The 9,285-nt window shown below is 44.4% G+C and overlaps 1 long non-coding RNA gene across 7 annotated transcripts in view; it reads left to right on the top strand.

The window, feature by feature from the left end:
• The window catches only part of LOC138453715 (uncharacterized), a 49,053-nt gene extending 42,544 nt beyond the window's left edge, over positions 1-6,509 (top strand). For 6 of the 7 annotated variants that reach the window (XR_011260500.1, XR_011260496.1, XR_011260498.1 and 3 more), the window contains 3 exons: positions 829-1,962; positions 2,069-2,184; positions 5,361-6,509. This is a non-coding gene — a long non-coding RNA (uncharacterized lncRNA). The remainder of the gene's footprint in view (positions 1-828; positions 1,963-2,068; positions 2,185-5,360) is intronic. The other variant, XR_011260502.1, reaches the window with a different exon arrangement.
• Positions 6,510-9,285: the final 2,776 nt, after the last annotated feature.

Genomic DNA, 9,285 nt, shown 5'->3' on the forward strand with positions numbered 1-9,285 from the left:
TGAGAACCTCCACTCCACAGAAATGGGTATGTCGGCTGAGTTAAGAATGATCAAAGGAACAAGCTATATCTGCTTTGAAAAAAAGTTTGTGCCTTACGCATGTACCGGAGCAGGCTTCACCAGAGGATTGTGTGGATACATACATGGAAGAAAAAGTGGATGAGAGGGTATTATCCAAATTGTTTGTTTACAATTGTTCAAATGAACAATTGACCGAATTTAAAGGGTCACAATTGACCTTTTCACAATTGACCGTATATATATATATATATATATATCTGTTTGGTAATATATATTTCTTTATATATATATATATAGGGGTTTTGGGGGGTTTGGCGTTAGGTGGGGGGTTGTGGGGGGTTTCCCCCCACATATATGTTACAATTGACCTTCACAATTTGGTCAATTGCGAAAAGGTCAATTGTAATTCGAACAGTTGTAAAACGAACAATTCGTATACAACCGATGAGAGTGAACACTTTGAATAGATCAGAAAAGAGGTTCTTGTAGTGCTCTTTGTGTCAGACAGAGCTAGTTGCTATCCACAAGGCTTCTCATTTCTTTTGGATGTGAGGCCAGTAATCATAATACAGGTAATGTAAGCTAGTTGTCCCTACTGAAAATGCACGAAACTGTGTCACACTACTGTGCAATACTGAGATGTCTTTGCATGTAACAAGCCTGTTTGTTTTTCCGAAGTGTATTAGTCAATAATTCAACATGCCTTTATTTTTTTATTTAAATCTGTGCTTGCACTTGTAGCAACTACTATGGCTTTATGTAAATGCAATAGTCTTTTGAAACGATGCAATGTTCTCTTCTGCCTAGGGCGTGTGCAGCTCGGCCGGGCGTGGCCCAAGGAACAGACCTGGAAGGCACGTGCTACAGGCCCAAAGAAGGCCAAGGTGGAGTTTGTAGGCAGAGGTAATGAGAGGGGCTTGAGCCAGCCTATATAAAACCAGCACATCCACATGCCCTCGCTTTGCGTTATTCTGCTTCCAAGCCGTGTAACGCTCTCCGCTGTACCTACCTGTGTCTCGCTGGATTACAGCCTCATCTTCGAGACTTCCTGGGAACGCTTCTTACCTGCAGTCTTCCGCCTCATCACCGCAAGCTTTTTCTTCCAGCTACTCCGTTGCTGCCAACGCTTCTTACCTGCTGTCAGCCGCTCCATCTCTGGACGTGTTTCCCATCTGCTACCAGCCTCTACACCGCTGTTCGTGCATTTTACCTCTTGCAGCCACTACATCGCTGAGCGCGCATGTTACCTGTCGCCAGCCGCTACCTCGCTGAGCGCGCATCTTACCTGTCGCCAGCCGCTACATCGCTCAGCGCACGTCTTACTTGTTGCCAGCCTCTACATCGCTGAGCGCACCAGCTGCTACATCGCTGAGCACGCCTCTTACCTGCAACTCGTTGCAGCCTGTGCCGGACTCTTCTTCTTACCTCCATTCCATTACGGCGTGAGCAGAGTCTTCTTCCTAACCGACAGTCCACCACGATCGGAGCCGGAGACACCCTGTTGCAACCGCAAATCTTCATCGAGGACCCGGACACCATTCTTCGTCATCGGCCTGCACCTACGAGGGAAAAGAACAAACAGGTTAGAACTCATATGCATCCACACGGCCACATACATGCAAGAGACTAAAGTTCTCTTATAAAGACCAACTTACCTGTCACTGTGGAAACTCCATCAACCTCTAAGGTCTTCCAGACTCGCCTCAATCTTGACTCCTTTCCCGTACCTATGGAAATGGAATGAGACATTGCAAGAATTACTGCTAGACGGAATACAGTCATTCTGATCTAACTATAATCATACTAAAGACTTACCTAGTACGTGGATTGGTGCAGCTGGTCTGGATCAATCTTCCCAGGGGCCAGTGAAGTAACTTGGTCTGTTCTACGCGCCCCTGCTAGGAAAGGCAGGACGGATAGCGCAGCATCACAAAACTACGGGTGAGCATCTATGGGAAAGTGCTTGCCCACCGTATTCTGGCACGAAAGGGCTGGGGGAAGTCATGGAGTCCCTACTCCTTTCTCATTGCCTCTCCTCTTCACGCAGGGGCAACACCCATCTCCTGAGCTGCAGGTCCAACTACTCTCTGAAGGGGAAGGTGATTTTGAGGAACCAGGCCAAGGGAGGGCTCCAACCGTGCCCCAACGCCCCGCGGAAACCAGGTGAGCATAACAGGGGGCAAGTTGGGGCACAGTTTGTTGGTCTTTGTGTTCGCAGCCTCATGAGAATCTGGTCCCTGGGCTGGACCTGCAGACGGACTCCTGAAATTTTCTCTGGTAACATTAAGAATTACACCACTGCTGCAATATGATAATCTTTGCTTGAAATACCTCTAGTGCACCTGGACCCTTCGGTTGCATGATTGTTAGGGAGATTTATCATTTTTGTGCTTTCTTCTAGCACTTTTCTCTTCGCTCCCAGCCCTGCGGACGTCCGCGGCCCACATAGGGTGGTCTTGCATGTGATCCTACCAGGGGAAATACAGTTTGATGGGAAAAGGGTATCAGTGGGCTTAATGATCATCTCTGGAGCCACAGGGAACTTCATAGGCATTATATATGCAGCCTGGTTGGGAGTACCAATACAACAAAAGGATAGAGCAGAACCTGTGAAGGCGGTGGCTGGCTCTCCACAGCCACCAGGAACCATCAAGAAAAACACGCAGGGATTGACCTTACTGAGCTCCCCTAACCCTAAAGAGTCTATAATGTTTGACTTGATTGTGGCATCTCAGTTTGGGCTAATTTTGGAGCCTTTGCTTTTGTTTCCCAACCCTGGGGGTGCACGAGAGATGGAGGATCGCCTGGGTATGGGAGACTGGGCTTGCGCCCATGGAAGGACCCCAGGTGAGACACAGTATACCAAAGGGACTAGTGCGAAGAGGTAGAAGTCACTGGAGCCTTCATGGGATATGCAAGTCCTGCTGTCCCTGAAGTAAGAAGTAGGTGAGAGTATTGTACCCGAATAAAAGCAGGCAATGAGGAGGGTCAGAAGAGACAAAGGCAGAACTTTCATGACAGAGTACCAGGGCAGAGACTAACCCTAAAAAACAGGAATTGCCCCAGTCATATAAAAACAGGGCCAGGGGATTCCCTTTTCTCCTCTTTCAATCATCTTTTGGTTATTCAGCCTATAAACATCAGTTTCAATCTCACCCTGTCTCCTGATCCCCATTTCCAACATGTACTGGGACGAGGAAGAGGCAACTGAGAGTTATAAAGATTGCCCATTGGAACAACACTGTGAATAGGAAGATGCAGGGAGATGCCTACAACACTACACCACTGGGCTGTGCTGTTAATAGAGTCAGGCAAGGCCAGGCACCACACATTAACCATACACACCTGACTCCACTTGACTCCCAGTTAGGGTATAAAAGATGTCATTCAGCCAAGAGAAATGAACGAGCTGGGGTTGCTGAATGGACCATGAAATCCAGGAGACTGCAGCTGCAGGAGCCCGTAGGATCTGGAGGAGAACGGAATGCCAGGACGCCGACCCAGTGTGTAGAAGGGGCTGCAGCGTGGCGAGGGAGCCGTGTCTCCAAGGAGTCTGATTGAGGATGCTTGTTCCAAGGGCTGTCTGGGATTGCCCACCAGTGCTGTGCCCAGGGATGTCATTTAGGGGTCGCCAGAGGTCGCAACTGCGACCTCTGAGGTCTCCCTTGCGACCTCTGTGGACTCCCTTGCGACCTCTGTTTAAATTTTATTTTTTATAAACCCCCCCCTTTTTTTTTTTGTAATGCAGCCTCCTAACACTTTCAGCACTGGCCCTAAATAAGAAAGAATAGGAATACAAAATAATGTGTCTTTCTGGAATTCTATACAATAATTGCTAGACTCATTAAAGGTTTATTTCAGGCACACTTCAGGGGGTGAGTCACTGATTTAGTCTGTTCTTAAACGCCTCAACTCAGCCTTTCATCCTGCTGAGCTTGATAAATCACTACCAACAAAGGTTGGGTGAAATTGGGTGTATATTTTTTCTATATAAAGCGCTTAAGCGTAAGTGCTACATAATAACACATCATTATCATTTGTTCATGGATGTCTGCTAGCATTCACAGTAATTTGGTAATATGGGCCTATGCACACTGATCTTAACGATACATATGGCGATCCATTCTTGTATGAAATGTACATTACATTATAGTGATATCGTAACCATATTTTTTGTAGTGTACATTGCTATGTGATGCCACTCCCTGTTTTGTCAACGGGTGAAAGGTTGTGTTCCATAGCTTCCCGTGATATCACTTCAGGGCGGGTCAAATTACATCACTTCCTGTGATGTCATTAGGGGGTCAAGGGTCGTGTGATGTCACTTCCGCTACCCCTGGCATTTTGGTGAAATGACGTCCCTGGCTGTGCTACGGGGTGAGTTTCGTGGGAGAGAGAGAGAGAAGTTCAGAAGCTTGCAGGTGGCTGGAGCGGGAACAGTGACAGAGCGGCAAAGTGCGAAAGAAAGAAAGCAGAAGAGAAAAAAAGGTGCCAGAGCGGCGTGAACAGCAGAAAAAAGCAGCAGTTGATTTTGAAGAACAGAAAGCAAAGAGAGGGTGTGAATGACCCGAAAGAGAAAAGGAAAAGTTGCAAGAGGCACATCAAAGTAAAAGAAGTGTTGAAGAGGCACGGCAAAGTGGAAAGTGTGCAAGAGGCATGGCAAAGTGGAAAGTGTAAGAGAAAAAGGAAATTGCACACCCTATGCTTTGAACGAGAAATCTAATTTCATATAGCAATTGAAAGCTCCAATGGCTTGTCACTGTATTGGATAATCTTATGGGGTGCTGGGGAGAAAAACAGTAGACCCTGGTATCATAGGTCAGTGAAACTATGAAAAGAATGGTGTTCCCATTAACAATGGGAACTCCCGTCCCCTGCACACCTCTGGGTATTGGATAACAGGATCCAAACGAAATATACTTTTTAGTTCACTTATTGTTGATTTTTCGTATTGCAAAGTAACAATTAAACCACTCTTTTGTACCAATATTACATATGAAAACATGTAATGATTTGTTTCAATATACATAAAAGTTTCAAAAAGTCTTTATGAAGGCATGATAGTGTTTTAGTACCATATACATGATAATTAAGAATGTTCGAATTCAATTCACTTAAAAAGAATGTACAATAATTCAAGAAAATTCAAGAAAAAAATTCAAGAGGAAAGCCTTCCTAATTCAAAGCTCTACGCGTTTCGAGAGTGTACCTCTCTTCTTCAGGAGCAATAACTTTTCAATATGGACACAATATTTTCATATCCTGTTATTAATTCACAGTCAACAAATAAATTCAAAGTATGTCCATTTCAATTGTCTTTCATTTTTCTCTGTCTTTAGAACTTCAAGCATCCCTTCTTGTGGAATGGTGAAAACGTCATCTAGTGAAGTAGCAATATTATGTGCTGTATTTCTTGTTCATATCCTGTATGTTTCTCAATTCAAAGATGACCACTGTTAATGGCTGGCATCTGTGGCTTATAATCAGCCTTCGTTCTCAATGCCCTGCTTGTAGTGTTTGTTGTAGTGCTGAGCCCCTCGTGGTCCCGTCCCCAGCTTTTCAAAGATAATCTGATTAGTGATGTTCCTTCACTCCAACACAAGATCTGCAATCTCTGCCCGAGCAGTGTGGAAAGTGTGCAAGAAGCACTGACAGATGCAAAGTGAAAAAAACAAGGACACGTGAAAGAGACACAGGAAGGAAAAAGTGCCAGAAGAAAAGTACAGAGTGTAAGGAGAGGGGCCAGAAATCAGAGTGGTTGCGCATGGGGGGAGCAAATGCCCAGCTTTCTCAAAAGTCTCTGATACTGCCCTGTATTGACCAAGCAGGAGCTTCACTGAGAGGGAAGTGGGAGCAACATCCTCTGAAGTGAATGAAAGGTTATTGCAATCACACAAGAAGAAACTCTGCTTTAAGAGGTGTGTCCTGATAAGGTAAACCTTTGGTGTTTTGTGTTTGTGAACTTTTAAGTGAACATTTGTTTGGGACCAGAGGGGCCGCCTAGGCTTGGGGAAGGGAACACTGAGAGGCCCACAGAAAATTGTGAAAGACATTGTTATAAGGAGAAAGGCCAAGGTTTGGGGAAGGATACCCTGAGAAGCCTAAAAGAAACTGTGAACCAGAGGGTTCAGAGCTTGGGGAAGGGAATCCCAAGAGACCCAGAGACACTGTGGACTGTATTCTCCTGCTGCAAGGGTCCTACCTGAAAGGTCCCATGGCCAGAACTAAACCTGATGGTAAAGCTACCTGAAACCAGCCTTGGTTTTCATTTCATTTTGAACCACCATTTATCTTTAAGAAGACCTAACATCTCATTTGTTTTAAGAGTGAGTGCAGGCATAGGTGTTGAGACAGACTTTGATTTTGGATTTACGGACATCGACAGCCCTTAGAAGAATCAGTTAAGGGAACAACCCTGCTAGAGTTAGGGCCATTTAGTCATTACACCAACCTTACAAAGTTTTATAATAAAGGTTTTCAAACTGTTACTTTTGAGTCTGTGTCTCTCTTGATGCCATGCCTGCTTCACACCTCCCTGTTATTCTTCCTGCCAAAGAAGACCAGCGATATGAGGTCCTGTATAGATTACCGCACAGTCAACTGTATCACGATAAAGAACCGTTATCAACTCCGGCTTCTCCTAGTGTTGTTAGATCAAGTCTGGGCTTCCTCAAAATACACAAAATTGGACCTGATGGGAGATTACATTCAGCATTAATCAGCTTTCAATAAATTCATAAAGAATTAAAAAAAAACACAAAGCATAAAAACAACAAAGAACAAGAAACTACTTATAGAAGAATCAGAATATAAATAACAAGGAGGGTGCCCTTCGCTTCATAAACCACTCATAACCTAGAGCCTTCCTAGACGGTTAAAAATGTCCTCTAAAAATGTTGTTAGTGCTAGTGTCAGCTCAAGATGAATTCCCAGACCTAGTACAGACCAACACTCATCAGCGCTCCTGGCTGGGAACGCACTCACAAACCCATCAAGGTAGGATGTTCTGATGTCTTTCAACTTCGGCATAGAAGGACTAAATGTTGTAACACTTCTTCTGACTTGCTACATAATCTGCAAGCTGTCTCTCCTTCCTCCACCTGGTTTTGTTTGAACAGGACCTCTCTTGTGTAAAACAAGTTAAATCTAAACCTCATGAAGGCGGTTCTGTAACGCGCACTGGGGAATCTCATTAAGTATTTTGGTACGACATTTAGAGCTTTAATGTTGACCATGGCAAGGCAGGGAGAGTCAGATTGTGATTTTTCATTTACTGTTGTAATCCAGTCCTCAAAACAGATTTTCTTTTTGACTGCTTCAGGTTTGGATAACAGCAGCTCTTCCGACACATTTATTTTTGCCAATATTCCTGTCCAATGCTTGGCCCAGGTCTCCACCGCCCAGTCCCAGCACACTGCCTTCTTTTTTCAAGACTTTAAATTGAGTTGGCAAGCACTATGATAGTAGTTTATGATAGAGGAGGAGAGCTTTCCACATAACCACTGCATATCAGGACACAAGCCCTAGCTCGTGTCTTATCAATGCTGTGGGAATGCATCATGGCAACCAGAGGATCTTCCTCCAAAAAAGACCCTCCAGTTTGGGCCAAATAGCCCATATCAGACTTAGCGAGACTTCCCCTTCATACGTCAAGATAGGAGTTACCTTTTGTTTATAAAACTTAAGGGTTGGCATCAAGGAGAACTTTCCTTATTTCCTAAGAATCACACACACCTGTGTAGCCAGATTCCTGGTCTTTGATTTCAGTTCAATTGCTGGCTTAGGGTTGCATACACTAGGATTGATGTCAATTACCAGGTACTTCACACTATCCACTATGGTTATTGGTTCGTTCTCCAAGTGCCAGATTCATTTTCCTCTTTTCTTTCCCTTTAAGTTTTTGAGGACCAAAATTGCAGATTTAGATACGTTGATCTTAAGGCCATTGGTCTGTACATATTTTGTAACGCATTCAATTTGCGTTGCAGACCAATCTGTGACTGGTCCAGAATGACCAGATCATCTGCGTAAAATAGCTGGCCAATTTGGTCGCCATTTAGTCTAGGTGGGAAAGAGTCACCCCCTCTGAATGCCTCTTTAAGATCTGAAATAAACAGGTTAAAAAGTTCCAGGTCTAGAGGGCAACCTTGCTTTAGCGCTCTTGAGGTCACAATATTTTCCGAAAGAAGCCCACCTAGTGTTAGCTTTACCTGCATTGAGGTGGAGGTATAAAGCGAGATAATAGAAGAACAAATGTCTCTTGGGCAGCCGCATGACTCAATTTTTGACCTCAGCAGATACTGGTCAACGCTGTCGAAGGCTTGTCCAAAGTCAATGAAAGCAATAAAGATTTTCTTTCCCTCCTGCAAACCTCTAATTTTTTGAATGTTTAACAATAGGAGATTTGAACTACATTCTACCTCTTTTACAAAGCCTGTTTGTCTTGGGTCAAAATGACCCGAGTTCCTTACCCATTTCTTCAATTTTTCAGGTCAGGTCTGCTGCCTTTTTCGAAGATTGGGATTACCACTGCTTGATTCCAGGAGTTCGGTATCTCACCTCGTGAAGGGTCATACAAAATTCAGCCCATTGTACTGGGGGTCTTTTAAGCATAGCATTGGAGAGGCCATCTGGGCCTGGTGCCCTGGAGTTGCTAGCCTCGATAATGAAATCCTTGATCTCTTCCTTAGAAAAGGATAGGTACCATCCACCATTTTGGGTTTCCAGGTTGCTCGGGGCTGGAGCCGTCGATATTACTTGCTTCTAATAAAGGGCTCCAAAGAACGTTACCCAGTCCCGCTCATTAACTGAGTTGGACTGCAGGGCCCTCTGTGAGTCCCCTGCTTCATTTAATAGCAGCCAAAGACTGAGTCCTTGGAAGATAGTGTTTTGAGCATTTGTTCTGAGTCTAGCTGTAGTGTAAAAGCTTTATGTGACAAGAGCCAGTTTTTATATTGCTGTGTTCTTTTCATAATTTTGTCGCCTTTGTCCATCTCCATGATGAGGTTTAATCATCTGATGTCGCTTCTCAGTTCACGCCTTTTGGCTACCACATCCTGGTCGAATGGATGTTTTTTCTTAAATTGCGGTCTCCCCCACTCTCTTTTAATCTCCCAATAGTCAACCAAAAGGGACACACAATCGCTTCTTACATTATTAGAGGCTAAATCTGCTAGCAAGCGATTAGTTAGAGAGGCCATCTCATCACGATTTAGACTAAGGCGATTTCTGCCTGGCACCAGTTGCACATTAACGTCCCATTGG

The sequence above is a fragment of the Ambystoma mexicanum genome, chromosome 4p (genome assembly GCF_040938575.1).
Source record: "Ambystoma mexicanum isolate Mex_15411 chromosome 4p, UKY_AmexF1_1, whole genome shotgun sequence".
NCBI lineage: Eukaryota > Metazoa > Chordata > Amphibia > Caudata > Ambystomatidae > Ambystoma > Ambystoma mexicanum.